Raw genomic sequence first — 15,389 nt, 5'->3', positions numbered from 1 at the left:
TTTGCACCAATTATCTTTCATGCTGGTTTGTCATTCTTATTTGTTACGCCATTTGGGAAGTCGAACGCTTATTTTTAGTTGTATACGTTGAGAGCTGGGCTGTTATGTGTTTTCCGTCAAAATTTCGGCTCTCAACGCAACACTGTCGATGCAGTTTATAGGAAGCTGAAACCCTTTTTGGCCATTTATGTTTTTACTTCATATCTAATGTCGCTTCCATGGAAAATAAGTGTATTAAATAAAATATTACACTATTCTGCGGCCGTGCTGAGTAAATATATAAGTAATCTTAAATTTTTGTTCAACCGTGCCGTCTTCGGCCTCGACCTCCAAAATGCTTTTGACAACATCCTTCATTCCGCCATTCTTGCTCAGGTGTCTCGAATCAACATGGGCCGTCAAACCTTCTCCTACATCAATGATTTCCTTTCGGGCCGTACTACCACCATCCATGCCGGTGATCTAGAACTCCCGTCCAAGGCCCTTGGCAGCGTCGGGACTCCGCAGGGCTCTGTGACTTCCCCCACGCTCTTAAATTTAGTGATGATTGACGTGGCCAACCACCTGGCGCCTATCCCAGACATCGGACATACCATCTACGCCGATGATATTACCCTCGGGGTTGCGGGTGGCAGCGACGGTCACATCGAAGCCACACTACAACGCGCCATCGACGTTGTTGAAGCTTGCCTAACCGGCACGGGAATGGTCTGCTCCCCAGCCAAGTCCGAACTACTGATATTACCTTCCCACGGTCGCCGGCCCTTCGCCTTTGCAGCCTACATGCACACCCAAGACGGCACCGCCATTCCCCACGTCCAAACCCTGCGCGTCCTGGGGCTCCATCTCGACTCCCATCGCCGCAACGGACTAACCATCACCAAGCTTGCCACCAAAACAACCGGGGCCATCTGCCTCATACGTCGGATCTCTACCTCCTACGCCGGCATGAAAGTAGCTAGCCTCTCCGCCTCGTGCAGTCGTTCGTCCTTGGCCATGTCGCCTACGTTGCCGCCTTCCACAACTGGCACGTCTCCGAGCGCACCAAGATCGACGCCCTCATCCGCAAAGCCTACAAAGCCGTCCTGGGACTCTACCTCCACACTATCACCGCCAAACTCCTTGAGCTGGGACTCCACAACACCCTTGACGAGAGGCTCAGCGCACAGCTCAGCTCGAACGGCTCTCCCAGACCCGGACAGGCCGTCACATTCTACAGCGCCTCGGCATCTGCCCAAGACAGCAGCCCCCGTCCACTTCGACCTCTCTCCCGCCGGACCTGCTCCAGCAGCTTCACGCCCATGCGATCTCCAAGCACATGCATCCGGACCACAACCCCGCACAACGGCTCGCCCGGGCCAAGGCCCTCCCTTCTACCCACGCCTCCGAGACCAGAGCCTTCTACATCGACGTGGCCACCTACCCACATCGACCCAACAACTATGTTGCCATGACCATTGCTGCCACAACCAGTGCCATGCGCATGGCGGGCAGTTTCCTGGCAGCGGACCCCCACCAAGCAGAAGTGGCTATCACCCTGGCCCTCACCGAGCTCGATTGTACCATGGTCCTAGCGACTCGCGGACGGCAGTACTCCGCTACGCTACGAAGAAAGTGTGGCGCAAGGCCGACTAAGGGCAAAGAGCGCCAGAGAAAAGGTTTTTTTAATGAAGTGAAGTGGTTACCACAAAAATGTAGGTAAGAACACGTGTAAATCAATCGAACATAGTAAAATCAAATAAAGAAAATGGTGATGGCTGGTGCAGAGGGCCAGGTTTGATTATGCGTGATAGGCAATGAGGTTTAAAAACTTGACGTGTGACAAATACTCAAACACACGTTTCACGGCAACCATGGCATCGTCACCTAGAAACAACGATGGGTGTAGGGGAATATGTTGTCTGTAAAGTTCTCTAAAGTGTTTGTGTCGTGTTGTGCGAAGTGCCTTGCATCAGATTAGTAGGTGCACTGCGGATAGGGCCTCTCCGCACCTGCTGCACTGGGGTCTAGAAGATCCCGTCAGCAGATACGAGTGCGTTGCATGGGTGTGCCCAATCCGCAGCCTACCCAAGGCGACTTCCATGTGTCTGTTGTGTGAGTCAGATGTGTACTGTCTCAAGTGTGGCTTTGTTGCATGTAGGTTGTTGTCTGTCTGTTCATTCCAGGGTGTTTGCCATGTTCTGCGCAAGTGTTGTCTTATGTGTGGCTTGACGTCTGTATAGGGTATTGTTGTAATGTCTACAGTGATGCTGAGTGCAGCATCAGCGGCCTTCTCGTCTGCCAACTCGTTCCCAGAAATCCCAGTGTGTCCTGGGGCCCAGCAGAGGAGCAGCTGATGCTTTTGCGCATACAGAGACATGCTGGTGTTGAATACAAGATTAACTAAGTGGTCTTTGGGGGGCTTATGCGATCACAGTGCGCGAACAAAACTCAAGGAATCTGTGTAGATGATAGACTTCGGAATTTGATTTTCAAGTGTGTGTCGTACAATCAGTATAGTTTCATACGCTTCTGCTGAAAAAATTGTTGTGTGCACGCTCATGGTTCTGGCTCATTGAAATTCGGACCATGAGCAGCGCAGGAGACCATAGTGGAGGTTTTTGAAGCGTCACTGTAGAATTCTACAAATGGGTATTTCTACTGGAGAGACAGAAAGTGCTGCAGTATTGCAGCTCGCGGTACCCGATTTCTGTCAAGTTTTATAAAAGAAAGGTCACAGGACACAGGGCGAACTTGCCAAGGCGGTAAAATGTTTAGAAAGGGTGACCTGTACACATCTAAAAACGAAGCGCTGAGGTCCGAGGCTTGCTCTCTCCCTCGAAGTGAGAAGGGCAGGGGAACGGATGTTGCGATTTCCAAGCAGCACAGATGTGGATGTGTTGTTAAAGACAGGAGAAAAAGGATGTTTTTTCAGCGAAGAAATCCTAAAAGCATAAAGTAAGTCTATGTACGTCCGTTGGTTCTCAAGGCTCCACTTATTACACTAGACATACAGACTCTCGACAGGGCTACTGCTAAGCACCCGACGCAAGCCGTAGCCCCAAGTGCAGCACTGGGTCAAGCATTCGCAACACTGTTTTAGTCGCCGACTCATATACCACACTGCCATAATCTAAACGAGAACCAACCAAAGCAGTATAGAGCCGCAGTAGGAGTTCTTTGTCAGCCCGATAGGATTGGTGGGAGAGTACCTTAAGGATATTCATTGTTTTCATACATTTATGCCTAAGTTTTTTGATATGTGGGATGAATGTGAGTTTGTAGATGGTGGTTGTGGTTTGCGACGGGAAAATGAAAGGAAATTCACTGGGGATATTTTGAGCTCTGCCGGGAGCTCACCTGTATACAACCCAGTGCAGGGGAATGGAAGTACAGGGGGAGTGATAGGATAAAGTAGAAAGAGAGAGAGAGAGAGAAAGGTTTAAAGAGAGCAGTCCTAGAACGCTGTCAGTCCGGGCACACCACTCAATCACTGCACTCCGGGCTACAGCCGCTGCGTAAGACCGGTCGTCTCCAGGAAATGAAGAAGATAAGTGAAGACTTCCCGTTGGGTTGCCGCAGGTCCCTTCGGGAACAGAAGGTTCTCCATGTCGGCGCTGGGAAGGCCTCGACCCTGGAGCGCTCGGTGGAGCTCTGCTCTCGGGCCCACGTGGTGGGGGGAGAAGCAGAGTAGGTGCTCGAGCGTCTCCAGTTCGGAACAGTCCGCACATGTCGGTGCAGACGCTCCGCCACGCTCCGATGCAGACGCTCCGTCGGTACAGGCGCTTGCGCCCGTGTCGGTGCAGACGCTCCGCCACATTGCAGCAGTTGAGCCGCATGCAGAGAAGCAGGCAGCGGGCGTCCCTGCTGATGCGTGCGGGCCACGGTTTGTGGTCAAACACCACACCTAAAAACTTGTGCTCCTTGTTCACAGGGAGCGACACGCCATTATGAGTAATGTCTGGGTCCATATGGACCCCGCGCTTCCTGGAGAACACAACGCAAGAGCTTTTTACAGGATTCAATTTAAAACCATTCTTGTCTGCGCAGCCGGCAAGTTTCTTCACGCCAAGCTGGAGTCGACGTTCGCATATTGACAGATTACAAGATTTAAAAGTGATCTGCACGTCATCTACATACATGGAATAAGAGATTGTAGGGGGCAGTGCCTTTCCAAGGGAGTTCATCTTAACTATGAAGAGGGTACAGCTCAACACGCGACCTTTCGGTACGCCATTTTCTTGCACATAAACCTTTGAGAGTGCACAAGCAACTCTTACTCGAAATGTTCTTTTTGACAGGTAACTAACAAGGGTGTTTAACATGTTACCCGAGACACGAAATGACTTGAGGTCACTAAGGATCCCGTAGCGCCAAGCGGTGTCGTAGGCCTTCTCTAGGTCGAAAAACAAAGTTACGCAATACTGTTCATGCACGAAGGCATCCTTAATATACGATACAAGAGCTACGAGTTGATCATTCGCGGATCGCCATGCTTTTACGCCTGCCTGGCAGCTCTTCAGGGGACCGTTGTACTCAAGGAAGTACACCAGCCTGCGATTGATCATCTTCCAGAGAAGCTTGTACAGGCAGCTCGTCAAGGCTATAGGAGGGTACCTTGAGGCGGACGACCGGTCGTTTCCCTCCTTCAAGAAATCCACTACTATGGCCTCCATCAAGAGTGTGGGATGTGCCCCGAAAGCCATATTTTATTATATAGATTTAGAAGTGCTTTAGGTGTGTGCATGTAGGTGTTGTATCATTGTATATGTGATGTTGCCTGGGCCTGGAGCTGAGGGTTTACACGTGCTCAAAGCAGCCCTCAGCTCATGCAGTGAAAACTCTGAGTTACAAGACAATGTTGACCTATTGTTATGTAGTATAGGCTTCTTTTCGGCCATTTGTTTGTCTTTCATGAAAGTGTTTGTGTAGTGTGCTAGTTGTGCCAGTGTTGTGTTGTGCCAGTGTGTCAGCCTGGTTTTCGAGTGTGTCCCCTCTTGTGCTTACCAGGGTCAGGCTGTGTGTCTGTTGTCCTTTGAGTTTGGGTATACGTGTCCATACTTTTTGTGTGTCTGTGTAGGAGTTAATTTATGTTATGAATGTACGCCAACTCTCTCGTTTCGCCTCACCGCGGACACGTTTTCCGAACGCCTTGGCCATTTGACCCAATTGAGGCTACCCGACGTGGGGTACCGACGTAGGATACCCCACGCCTTGTTCTGGGCCTCTCGCGCTCGCCTAAAGGCCTCATTCCACCACGGCCTCCTCTGATTGAGCGGGGCACCAGAGGCGGTGGGAAGGGACTTTTCGGCGGCGTCGAGGATGTGCGCCGTGAGCAGTTGGGTAGCTTCTTCAACGTGTAGGTGTCCAATGGATGTGTGTTGCAGTTTGGATGTCTTTGTAAACGTATTCCAGTTAGCTCTGGCTTCATTGAACCTGTTTTGGGAAGATGGACTGCATGGGCCTTTACCTATATATGTTAGTGAGGTGGGGAACTGGTCCCTACCGTATGGGTCAGTGCCACACCCCACTCGGAGCCAATCGCCAAGTCAAGATATGAGTATGTGTTGTGTCTTATGTTATGGTATGTAGGCTGCTTATTGTTGAAAAGGCATGCTCCTGAAGATGTAAGGAATTTCTCTACCAGGCGACCTCTGGAATCCGTGCGAGAAGAGCCCCAAAGAGAGTTGTGAGCATTAAGGTCGCCTGTAAGAATATATGGTTCGGGCAGCTGGTCAACCAGCGCCTCGAAGTCAGAGCTTGAAAGTGCAACATAAGGAGGAATGCATATGGAGCATACCGTTATCAACCTATTAAATAATATTGGTCGAATTGCCACAGCCTCAAGAACAGTGTTCAGAGTGACAGGGTGGCATGCTATTTTCCGAGCTATTATGGCCACAACCCCAGGAGAGTGCGTGCAGCCATCCGTGTCCTTTCTGTATACCAGGTAACTGTTCAAGAAATTTGTGTGTTTAGAATTCAAATGTGTTTCCTGAACACACATTACAATTGGCTGATAAGCATGCAGTATCTCGCATACATCCTGAAGAATATTCAGAAGGCCTCTGCAGTTCCATTGTATTATGTTCTCTCTTTCCATTATGATGTGTTCGGAGATACTGGAGTGTGACTATTTATGTAGGGTCTTTCGGGGCTTGGACTCTTGGAAGGGGTTTTCTGGCCTTCTCTACTGACCTGGACGTCGCAGCCCGTTCCTTCCGCTGCGATGAAAGCCGGAAGGGCTCGACGTCCATGTCGTCATCTGAAGGCAAGGGGGTGCCCAGCGGACTGGGCCCCTTGACTTAGTACCCTTTCGGGTGGTATTTGCCTTCGCCGCGGGCGGGGCAGGCGGTGGAGCTTGGATGGGCGCTGCTGTGGGCCCTCCCGTCTCCATCTCCGTGCCTTGAGGTGTCTCTAGGGCCGGTGAAGAGGAAACAGTGAGAGCGGCAGATCTCCCAGCGGCGATCACAATCGCCAAATATCGCTGGAATCACCACACTGGGCGATTCCTGACACCGCTGGACTAACGAAGGCAGTCCGGCAAGAAACGGGGCTCCAGCAGCCTCTACAGGTGTTGTAGAGGCAGCAGGTGGCTGCTCAGCTTGGGGCTGGGACAGCAACACATCAGCAGCAAGGCTCCACTGTGTCGCTGTGCTGACCAAACGCCGCCCCAGCCCCCGGCGGGTCGCGCCTGCATAAGATGTGGCCAAAAGCAGCTTGTGCTATTGCGCGGCCTCTGCAAAGGTAATATTTTCTGTTACTTTCATTTCTAGAATTTATTTTCTGCTTTGAATTTTGCGCAGGTTCGCGAAATAGCAGCATGTGGACCACTGCAATTCGGACATTTCACTGCACTGTTTCGACAGTCATCCGACGAATGATCAGACTGTGAACATTTTGGACAAGTCAGCTTTCCTCGACATGATAGAGTTTCATAGCCGTATCATTGGCATTTAAAGCATTGCCGGGATTAGTGATATATGGTTGTACATTGCAGCTTAGGAAGCCCACTTTGACCTTTTCAGGTGGGGTTGTGAAATCAAATGTTAGGACAAGATGCTTTGTTGGGATTTCTTCATTTGCTCTACGGATTACCATTCGTTTGACAGAAGTTACTCCTTGAGGTTGAAGCGCCTGAAGAAGTTCCACCTTCGTCTCAGACTGTAATTCCTTTTCTGAGATCACACCTTGAGAGGAGTTGAGGGTTCTATGTGGAGTCACAGTAACAGACAGGTCAGCCAACGTGGTCGGTTTCAGGAGGTTTTCCCTTTGATTTTTTCTTTTTACTTGAACAAGTAGGTCACCGGATGAAAGCTTCTTAGCATCATAGTCTCAGCCGACAACATACTCAATGCATTTGGCCAAAAGAATGACTGACTTCTTGGCAAAAGGGGTGTCCCGTGTGCAATGAACTACAAGATGTTTATAGAAATGTTCTGCCTTCTCTTTAGCAAGTACTTCGGTGCGGTCCCTTTTCGGAGGCCGATCATTGGAGGGGGGGTTTGTGAAAATACCATCCAGCATGTATAAAAGCAGTGAGACGGGGGTACTTCCTCCTTTGACGTTACCCTGGTAGTCAAAGGGGTCCCGGAGCTCCCTGCCTGGTTAACATGTAGGGAGCCCATCGGCCGGAGCTTGACCAAGGGTCCAACGGCCACCTTTAGAGGTTTCTACCTTTCACCTTATAAACTTATCACCACGGTAGGTCACAGCTTATGTTGGGGGGCTCGGGGTCCGCGGTATCGCCAGTACCGTCACCAAGATTACTCAAGGTGCCCCGTGCGGGGGAAAATGTTAAGTGCTACGCGTTTCCGTCTGTTACCAGTGTCCCTTAGGTGGTTCCCCGCACTTGTAGGCTGTCTGGGTCTCCGCACCGGACTGGACAATCGCCACGAGGAGGCCGACTCCGCTGCGCTCGAGCTCACCTGTCGCGCGGCACCCGCAAGTCCGGCCTCCCCACCTGCGTCGTCCACTTTTGCCGAACCCGCCCCTCTTACGACCTACAGGGACATCCTGGACTGGTACCGTCTCACCCGACGCCTTCGCCCACCCCCTCACCCGCCGCTTTCCAGAGAAGAATATGTGCTCTATAGACAATTACAGACAGTGCACCACAGTGTTATCTAAACACGTGAGTTTCAGTGTCTATGAAACAGATACGTACCGTTTGTGCTGCAGTGCCGCCACGGCGACTGCCCACCTTCTATGGAACTGTCAATCGCACCCCATCGAAGCTCTGAAAGAGGAGCTCCTTCCCAACATCACAACCGCCTTCAACTCGTGTGACTATACTACCCAACTCCAGGCCGTCCAGCAGGTGGCAGCCGCCCTGGCTCGCCAACGGCCCGAAAGTGCAACCTCTCCGGGGGGAGCGCGAGTAGGCCACGGCACGGTTTAGACTGTTACGACGTCATGGCCGCGTCTTCATAACTGCAGGCTCTCAATGAAGATCTCTCTCTCTCTCTCTCTCTCTCTCTCTGCAGCTTGAAAAAGTGCATAGGTTACAAGTAAATAGGTTTTGGGAATCAAGAAAGTCATAACACGTTTATTTGCGCTGTGGGCCGAAAAAAACGGAACAAAGAAACCCTTCCTCGCAGTTTACCTTTCTGATCCTCTTTGATTCATGTTAAATATATAATATGAAATAAGCACTTCTGGTCTTTTATCACAAAATGATAGCAGGGCTTCTAAACGGCTTTTTTCTCCTGCAAACTGCATCGTTAATAATCTACAGCCAAGGGATGTAACAAAAGAATATTGCAATCCAACCAGCCTACTATAGCGTTTATTCTAATTTTATCACTGTATTTTAATCATTGTTAATCATTGTTTCATAATAAAACACTCTTATCTTCAATATTACAACTGCGGTCAAGATGTTATGCTGGGACATTTTTATATGAAATCTATTTCGTGTCGTGTAATTTATGGAAACTCAAAAATTTGCTTTCTTTAGTCAAGCAATAACTGATGGCATTAGGGTCCTTATTGATTTAATATTTATTTAGCGATAACGAAGAGCCTTGTGGCACTATAATGGTGCGGATGCGCAGGAATCGATGGGCATAAACACTGAAAAGAGTGCTCTTGAACAACACCGTAACAAAGACAGGTGATAAAGCGAACGAGCAAAAGGAAATATAAAACTTTATAGTGAAATATTTGTATATATATATATATATATATATATATATATATATATATATACAGTAGAACCCCACTGAGACGTTTTTCACGGGACCGCGGAAAAATAACGTAACAACCAGGAAACGCAAGAACCGAGAAACGGGAAAATGAAAGAAATAAGCGTGTGCAGAATTTCATTTCATTACCTGCGCTCGAAAAAATTGCACTTTACATCGAAGACGTGGGCATTCTCTTCAATTTCGCCTCTCTTTGCTACAATGAAATTCAATGTGGAGCGTGTCAGTTCTAGCTCCTACGCTATGTCTACCCTTTTCCGCGTAGGGTTTCCTTTCAGGACGCGGATAATAATAATAAGGATAACTTCTCTTGAAACGTAAGCGCTTTCCGCTTTCTTGATGCCATCCTGTGTTAAACGAGTAAAAGGAAGCACTTGAGAGACACACGCTTCCACGGCCGGCGCGACAGGTACACAAAGAAAAACACATGCGAGAAGTTCGCAAAAAGCACACGAACTGCACAGGTTGGCGATGGCGATGGCGATTGACGATGACGATGACAACAATGACGATGACAATGTGTCTAAGCCATGAAAACAGGCATGCGACAACCGAAAAACAAGTCCCCGGCGACATTTGCGGCTAAGCCTATAGCCAAACCAGACCAACCAGCGGAAAAAGCCAACATGGCCGCTCTCCATGGCCAGCTGCGACCGCTAATTCACAAAGTAACACGCGGGAACGGTCCTACACTTGCGACACGTAACAGGGGGGTTCTACTGTATATATATATATATAGCAGAGAAGGAATTCTTGGCTACTGTTTAAATATTCAAAAACTTGGGTGCGACTACTTGGAAAACACTAACAAATACTTTATTTCGACAGTTTCGACCAGTGGCCTGGTCTGCTTCAGGGAAAATTACAAGTGACTGAATATGCTCTACGATACACACTTTACGAGAGAGGGGAATTTTGCCCTCTACCTCTCTTTCTTGCCAGAAAAGAAACCAAATAAATGAAAGCAAACATGTACAACAAACATGTACAAATCATTGTACATGAAGCAGGTCAAGTCCATCAGCCCGGTAGTTGCGGCGGTATAGGATACCATCCCGCAGCACGAACGCGTTCAGAGAAGGGTGTGTTGGCTGTGATTGGAGACGGTCGATAATAGGCCGAAACGTCGGATCACGGCGCTGGTGGTCCCCGATGTCTTTGAAGTCCGACAAAGAATAGACACAAATATCCGGGTCGAGCTCATCAGTGGGAGGCTCGGCGACGGGATAACGAGATAAACAGTCGCCATCTCTGTGCAGTTTACCGGACTTGTACACAACTGAATAATCAAAGTCTTGGAGGTATAGAGCCCAGCGAGCAAGCCTACCTGTGGGATCTTTCAGAGAAGCAAGCAAGCATAAGGCGTGGTGGTCGGTTACAACGGTAAACGGCCTGCCGTACAGATATGGCCTAAGTTGCCGAAAGCCCACACCAGAGCAAGGCATTCACGCTCGGTTATTGAGTAGTTGCGCTCGGATGGAGACAAGAGGCGGCTTGCGTAAGCTATCACCCGGTCGAGGCCCGTCTGCGTTTAGGCTAGCACCGCCCCTATTCCATGGCCGCTGGCGTCCGTGCGGATTTCCGTCGGAGAAGAGCTGTCAAAGTGAGCCAGGACTGGTGGGTTCGATAGGTGGCCGATGAGCGCGGGAAAAGCCGACTCGTGCGCTTGGCCCCAAGAGAACGCTGCATTCTTCTTAAGAAGATCAGTGAGGGGGCGAGCGATGGCAGCGAAATCGTTGACAAAACGGCGGAAGTACGAGCACAGCCTTATAAAGCTGCGCACGTCGTGCACTGAACGGGGAATGGGGAAGTCTTTAACGGCGCGTATCTTCTCAGGATCGGGTTGAACACCGGTGGAGTCGACTAGGTGGCCGAGAATCTTGATTTGGCTGCAACCGAAATGGCACTTTTTGGAGTTCACTTGCAGACCGGCTCTACGAAATACACCCAGAATGTCCGAGAGACGTTGCAGGTGAGTATCACATGCGGGTGAATACACAACGACGTCGTCCAGGTACAAAGGCAAGTTGTCCACTTGAACCCACGAAGAAGAGAGTCCATCATCGTTTCGAATGTGGCCGGTGCGTTACACAGTCCGAATGGCATGACTTTGAATTTGTGCGAACCGTCAGGTGTTACGAAAGCGGTTTTTTCTCTGTCTTTTTCGTAAACAGCTATTTGCCAGTATCCGGACCACAAATCGATGGATGAAAAGTAGGAGGCACCATGTAGGCAATCGAGGGCGTCATCAATTCGAGGGAGCTGGTATACATCGTTCTTTGTAATTTTGTTCAAGTGCCTGTAATCAACCCAGAAGCACCATGAGCCGTCCTTCTTTTTCACCAAAACAATCGGTCATGCCCATGGGCTAGAGGAGGGTCCAATAACATCACTTCTGAGCATTTGGTCAACTTCCCGCTGAATGACACCTCGCTCGGTCTGAGACAAGCGATATGGGAGTCGACGTATCGGACTTGCATCCCCGGTGTTTATGTGATGCGTCACAACGGACGTCTGACCTAAGGGCCGGCCGTCGAAGTCAAAAATTTCACTATGGCTGGCAAGAAGGCAGTGAAGCTCGTGAGCATGGTGTGCTGGAAGGTCCGGGGAAATCATTCGTACAAACTCTTCTGATTTTGCGAGGTTCTGGTGCTGTTCTTTGTCAACTTGGGCTGAGTCAAGGGCCATGGCAGAAATCTCGCAGTTATCCAATGGTGAAAGCTGGGCAAGCGCTATTCCTCGAGGAAGGACTTGTGTCGAAAGTCCGAAATTTAGTAACTGCAGTGTGATCCGATTCTGGGCAACTGTTACGACCGAAAATGGGAGAGCCGCGTGTCGGTCGAGCAACACGGCTGTAACCGGAGAAACGATGCAATCACCATCCGGCACGGGCGGAGATGAGGTCAGCGGAAGGTCGGCCACTGCCTTTGGGGCCAGGCGAATGTGCTCAGTGGAACGAAGCCGGGACTGAGGTTCGACATGAGTAGCAAGGGGGCTCGGTAGCTCGAGCCGAAGAACACCTGAGGCACAATCCATTAAGGCTGCGTGGTCCGCGAGAAAGTCCAGGCCGATAAAAACATCATGAGGGCACGTGTCCAGGACAGCAAACATAACAGGGATTTGGTGGCCGGCCAGTCCAATACGCGCAGTACACATTCCGGCTACAGTGGTCATCCCACCATCGGCAACTCTCAAAACACGGGACGGGGCAGGCGTGAGGACTTTCCGTAGGCAGCGGCGAATGAACGAGCTCATGACGGACAACTGCGCACCTGTATCGACTAAAGCAGTTACCGGGACAACATCGACATGAAGGGCTAATAAGTTGTGCTTTCAGAACGAGGACGTAGAGGATTTTCGGGTCGGGTCGGGAATGCAGCATCACCTCTGGGAGCTGCACTGCCTAGTTTTCCGGAGAGTATCGGGCGGCACGGTCGGGAATCGGAGACGAGCGGCGAGGTTGGGGCGATCGGGACCGGCGGCGTTGGGACGAGGGTGTGCCGTTGAACCGGGTGTGCACAGGGTCTGCATTCAAGTGTTGGGTATCCGAGGTTGGGGAAGTACGGTGCTGCCCATCGGGAGTGTAGCCGTAGGAGAAAGGCCGAGAGCCGTAACGAGGTGACGCATTGGACGGGGGTGGACTCCAGCAGCTCCTACAGTAACTAGCGATGTGGCCAATACGGGAGCAGTTGAAGCATATTGGTCTGTCGTCAGGCGTTCGCCATTCAGCTGGATTGCGGCGGCGGTTACCAAAAGGCGCTTGCGGGCCCATGTGCGTGGTCGGCGAATACTGTTGGGTAAAAGGAGGATGAGGATGCCCGATACTGCACACTTGATGGATGCCCATGCTTGCCATTTCATTGCGAACGACAGCCTGGATTGCAGCGATCGTAGGGAGTTGGCAGCGATCATCTGCATATGGCAGTGTGGGGGTCGGGACCATAGCTTCGATTTCGCGCCGCACGATTCTGGTAATATCCGCAGACGGGGCGACAGGGTCCCGCCTGCGTGGAGCAGGAGCGGGTAGATGGACGTCATCACAGGAAGATGTCGCAGCAGTGTGCGGGAGCAGGGCAAATTGTTGAGCTATACGGCGTCCCTTGGCCTGCTCAAATCGCCGGCACTCTTTGATGATAGAATCAACGGTGGCGCAGTCCTTACAAATGAGTAGGTGAAAGGCGTCGTTGGCGATGCCCTTAAGGATATGACCAACCTTGTCCATTTGTGACATTCCTGGGTCAACTTTGGAGCATAGGGTCAGAACGTCGTGGATGTAGGCGACGTAACTTTCAGTAGATGTTTGAGCCCGTGTTGAGAGCTCTTGCTTTGCCTCAAGCAGACGACCAACGGGCTTCCCGAACACCTTTCGAAGCTCTTCGTTGAAAACACCACAACTGGATAGCAGTGCTTCATTAGTGTCAAACCATGTCTCAGCCGTTTTCTTGAGGCACAAAGCAGCGTTGGCGAGCTTTAGGGTGTCGTCCCATCTGTTGTGAGCACTCACACGTTCGAACCTACGGAGCCAATCTTCGACATCAATGTCGTCCGTCCCAGTGAAGGCGCCGGGGTCCCGAGGGTGGGACACAACGATGAACGGTGAAGGGGATCCGGGCTCATTGGTAGGCATCGAGGGGCCACGAGCGATGCGCCTAATCCGAAGTTCCGTGCTGTTAAGAAGCCGCGCTGGCGAGAGGTACAGGAAACCGGAAGTCCAGCACCTCTACCAAAGATGTCACGTGACAATGCGGAGATGGGTAGTCAGGAAGGAGGTGTATTTACAAAGGACACCATAGCCACCGGGCGAATAACGGGTTGATGGCGCAAACCCAGCGGGAGCTCGGTATTCGTCTACCTCCTCTTCATTCCGTTGGACATCGCCCAGCGTCTTTCCACTGGAGCACATACCCGGATAGGGAGAGCTTGGCCACATGGATATGCGGTTACGCCCCGTGTACGTTTCTCGGGAATCTTTTCGAAGTCTGTGACAATATATATATATATATATATATATATACATATATATAGGGAATCAGAAATTCGAAAATGAGGGGCTCGGTGAAATAAGACGGAAAGTAAGGTTTGGCAGTCAGGAAAACCTCAGAAAGCAAAGGGGAGGTTGTGGTGGGTCATAGGAACAGATGAAGAATTTTTTCAGTCAGAAACAAAGTGGTGAAAAAATGCCCGCCGGGTGGGATTTTTTTACCACTTTCTTTCTGACTCAAAAAATTCTTTATCTGTTTCTATGACCCACCACAACCTCCCCTTTGCTTTCCGAGGTTTTCTTGACTGCCAAACCTTATTTTCTGTCTTATTTCACCGAGCCTTTCATTTGCCAATTTCTGATTCGCTACATGCTTAGCGAGGGCCTCTGTTCTGGCAGTCTTGGGGCCAAGGGTAGCTTAAGAGGGTTCAACGCTGGTCGATCACTCCCTACATGTTGTAGACACTCGAGCCACGGCCCGGTGTTAAAAAGAGCGTCCCCTTCACCCCGAGTAGTCCGAGTGGCACTGGCTACCACCCCCTAGTGCAGGAAAAAAACCTTAACATAAACACTCGAGAAAGTGCCGGGGAAACAGCCCCGCCGGTAGAGTAGTGGTTATCGCACCAGACTGGTATTCTGGAGGTCGTGGGTCCGTATCCCACACGGCGGGCATTTTTTCACCACTTTCTTTCTGACTCAAAAAATTCTTCATCTGTTTCTATGACCCACCACAACCTCCCCTTTGCTTTCCGAGGTTTTCTTGACTGCCAAACCCTATTTTCTGTCGTAGATATATATATATATATAAATATATTTAAAGCAAAAATTAATTTATTAAATTTATTGGTTACTGGCAATATACCGGTAATACCGGTTAAATAGGATAATTGGTAATATCACCACTGACTTTTCACAGGGTATTGATTCTAGAAACACTTCTTTTAAATAGAGGCACATCCGCGCTGCTACCATGCCATCGTATTTACGGCGACCGGGGCCCGCTCCTGCCGATGATTTATCCGTGTTAGACTAGTAAATGGTACAAATAATAAGACAATGCTAGGTGTGATGTGGCAAACGAACGAATGACTTTCGCCTATGCGCGCTTGATGACCGATGGGCGGCCACATTTTTGGTTGCATGCAAGCTCGTTCAACACTTGCTTGAATTTTTTTCGAGCCCCATCGAAACAGCTCAGGAGGTGAATGGCGTCCATCACCTTG

The sequence above is a fragment of the Haemaphysalis longicornis genome, unplaced genomic scaffold (assembly GCF_048455015.1).
Source record: "Haemaphysalis longicornis isolate Haplotype H1 unplaced genomic scaffold, Haemaphysalis longicornis Haplotype H1 scaffold_11, whole genome shotgun sequence".
NCBI lineage: Eukaryota > Metazoa > Arthropoda > Arachnida > Ixodida > Ixodidae > Haemaphysalis > Haemaphysalis longicornis.
The sequence above is the reverse complement of the archived record's forward strand: the minus strand, read 5'-3'. Positions refer to the sequence as shown.